Source organism: Gavialis gangeticus, unplaced genomic scaffold (assembly GCF_001723915.1).
Source record: "Gavialis gangeticus isolate Ggan-Ray unplaced genomic scaffold, GavGan_comp1, whole genome shotgun sequence".
Lineage (NCBI taxonomy): Eukaryota > Metazoa > Chordata > Crocodylia > Gavialidae > Gavialis > Gavialis gangeticus.
In genome coordinates, this window is record NW_017728994.1 from 43892852 (window position 1) to 43896329 (window position 3478).

The 3478-nt window shown below is 40.8% G+C and overlaps 1 protein-coding gene and 2 long non-coding RNA genes across 5 annotated transcripts in view; 2 read left to right on the top strand and 1 right to left on the bottom strand.

The window, feature by feature from the left end:
* ADGRA1 (adhesion G protein-coupled receptor A1) overlaps positions 1 to 3478 on the bottom strand; it is an 841033-nt gene that overhangs the window by 15234 nt on the left and 822321 nt on the right. The gene's annotated exons all lie outside the window — the stretch shown is intronic.
* Positions 1 to 3478, top strand: part of LOC109287522 — a 21150-nt gene that overhangs the window by 10032 nt on the left and 7640 nt on the right. The window lies entirely within an intron of this gene.
* LOC109287524 overlaps positions 677 to 3478 on the top strand; it is a 9620-nt gene continuing 6818 nt past the window's right edge. Inside the window, exon 1 of the long non-coding RNA XR_002094884.1 lies at positions 677 to 688. This is a non-coding gene — a long non-coding RNA (uncharacterized LOC109287524). The remainder of the gene's footprint in view (positions 689 to 3478) is intronic.

Below are 3478 nucleotides of genomic sequence, written 5' to 3' on the forward strand. Positions count from 1 at the left end.
TATTGAACATGGGCCGACAATGCGAAGTCACGGTTGGCAGGGCTAACTGCACCTTGTCATGCATCCACAGGTGCATCTCAAATAGGGCCAAGGAGGTGATCCTCCCCCTCTATGTGACACTGGTCAGGCCACAGCTGGAGTACTGCGTCCAGTTCTGTGCGCCCCACTTCAGGAGGGATGTGGACAACATTGAGAGGGTCCAGAGGAGGGCCACCTGCATGATCCAGGGACTACAGGGCAGACCCTACAATGAGAGACTGCAGGACCTGAACCTGTTCAGCCTTCACAAGAGAAGGCTGAGGGGGGACCTGGTGACCGTCCACAAACTCACTAGCGGGGACCAGAAGGGTTTGGGAGAGACCTTGTTTCCCCTAGCACCCCATGGCATAACAAGGAATAACAGCCATAAATTGTTGGAGAGTAGGCTTAGATTAGACATCTGAAAGAACTATTTCACAGTCAGGGAGGCCAGGATCTGGAACCAATTTCCAAGGGAAGTGGTGCTGGCTCCTACCCTGGGGGTCTTTAAGAAGAGGCTTGATGCCTACCTGGCTGGAGTCATTTGAGTCCAGTTTTTTTGCTGTCCAGGCAGGGGGTTGGACTTGAAGATCTACAACGTCCCTTCCGACCTGACTTCTATGATTCTATGTTCTGGCCCGTGGGCTATAGGATGCTGACCCCTGGTACAGTGTTTCACTAAAAACAGTTTATAATCTCAATTTAAGACTCTTTTCTTACAAATTGAAACTATAATTCAATGCACATCTGTTTTTGTAAATCACATAGGATATGTATTTATCTATATTAGGATTTAAAAACAACTACTGCATCACAATGTTAGTGTTGCACTGTCAAAACCTCACACTTGAGGTGTGTGCTGGGCTACATGTTAGTAATTCTCAGCGGCTCTAGAAGCATTAACCCACACAATACTCCAGAAATGTGGCAATATCCAGCCAAATGCCTGTCTTGTCTCATTGGTAAAATTAATAAAATACATTCTATAAATGCAGTAGGTAAAGTCAAATACTTTTAATACACCCAAGGTGCACTGCACTGATATCCAGCATGGTGTGCTGCCTGCCCAGTCTCATTACTAAAATAAAGGTAAAACACATGCTAGAAATGACAGTATATAGAAATAATTCTTCAACTACAGTATCAGAACTCTTCAGGGTAAGGGGAAAGATAAACCTGGGAGGTCTGCCAAAATGAAAAGAAACTGGATTACAGATTAATAGAATGAAAGTAGAAGAAAGGTAACATTTGGAAGAAAGGGAGGTAAAGAACATGAAATAGGTTCCATACACTTAAGGGCACAGACTGCATGCACTGGCCTTTCTGCACAAAGACTAAAACACTGTATTTGCCAAAACTAATTTATATATTAATAAACAAGTATTTGAAAAGTTACCAAAGTGGAAGAGTAATTTCCTAGGAAAATCCAAAGGCCTTCAAGTAATTACACAATGAAATTACATTTAGTAAATTTAGATACATTTTTCTTCTTCCAATCTTTCATTTCTGTGCAATATTTTATTGTGAAAAAGAGAAAATTTACTTTCTAAGAGGCCAAGAGAATAAAAAGAAACACAGTTGATAATAAATAACATTTCATCCTTATAGAATACCTTTCATCTGCAGGAATCAAAATGCTCTTTAACTTTAACTAATTTAACTTTACAAGCTTTTGTGCGGTCTTTGAGAATTAGTATCATTGTCATGCAGATAAGAAAACTGAGAATGACAGATTAAGCATTTGGCTAAGGTCGCACAGAAAGTTTGTGCGGATGTACATGGTAAACTCAGTGTTTGGCATCACAACGCTGATACACAAGGACTGCCACCTGAACTAGAAGTTCACAGCACCACTGAGGGGCCAAGGCAGGTTACTTAGCCTGGGGCCAAGCTAAGTGGCACTGGATAAAAGCATCTATATTGTATCTGTGAGGAAGCATCCCAGCCCACACACCCTGCTTGAGAATGGTACTGATGGGCTTGGTAATTTTAGGATTTGATGTGACCTCTATCTCAGAACCCAGTCCTTTTTATTGCTGGTCATGTGCCCTTGACACAAGATTGTCTTTCCTCTCTATTACAGTAGAAGGGAATAGACTGAATTATACCTCCAGGAAACAAGTTACTTCCAACAAGTGAAACTGGTTTGAGCAAGGCATATGACATCTTGATCTTCCTGGAAGGCCTGAGCGTTCATAAGGAGGGTTGATCCCTCTGCTGTGGTACTTAAGTCCTCATTGATGCCATTGTATTCCTGCCAATATCTGATTATTACTTCCAAAAGAAATTTGGCAACATGGAAATAAGACTATATGGGTTAATCCTGATGCAGTTGGCACTAATTGTCATGGGTATTTCTTTCGTTGTCTTCTGTGGAACAGCTTTGTTCTACGGAGCAGCCCTCTCAACCCAGATGAATGGAAATGAAGCATATAGAGTTTTGCCAGCGGGATCTTCTCTAAAGATTATACTCTTCAGGTTTAGCTCTTCTCCCCACAACAGATTTTTATGTGTTTCAGATGGTTTTCAATTACTTTTATGCACACAGCAGCAGTCGGACAAAATTCTTGCCCAGTATAAACCTAGGCAGTAACCATTAAGGATTAACCCCATGAATTAAATAGACACACATTTCTCCCCTGTGTTTTCTTCTGATGTTTGTTCTATTAAAAAAAGTACCATGAATCTTTTTCACCTTTCATTGTTGACTGTGAACTCCTTTAAACTTATCTTATCTATACCTAATGAGTACAATTTTAGAGCCTGGCTTCTTATCCACTTCTCACTTTCCAGTTACTTTCTTCACCCTTCCATATGAGCCACTCAACTTTTACATTCCAGCTTTATTTTTGTTTTACTCTCCTAAATTAAGGGTGGTCTATATTTTTTATGATTTGTAGGAAAGATCTATAGCCGAGCTAAAGTGTCTTCACTCCGAATCTTTATTTCCTTTTATGTATTTAAACAATCTAGTTTTTATTTACTTTAGGCAGACTGATCCAGAAGTACCAGTTTCTTTTGAAATGCCTGATCTACAGAATAGATGGTCTCATAGTATACAGGAGTATTTAAAAATTGGTATAGTTATAGGCTAACTGTCAAGAGATGAACACAGGCCAGTAGCTTTCCTGAACTTCAAGCACCAGGTGCAGTTGCTTGATGTTCGAATTGTACGACCCTCAGTTTCTCTCTTATTTTTGTCATTTCCATATATGGGCTGCCTCTGCCTCCACAGGATGTTACAGGATGGCGCTACTAATGCAGCTGTTGCATGCCTTCCACATTAATGCTGATAAGCTATTGCCAATGAAACACTTCAAGAGATAGTAAGTAAAGAGGTTATGCTAGGGGGGAACCTAGGCCTCATATAACTGTAGTAGTGTAGAACTGGTTAGTAGAACGGGTAGGAGGGGTTGGGTAGGTCTCTCTCTCTCTCTCTCTCTCTCTCTCTCTCTCTCTC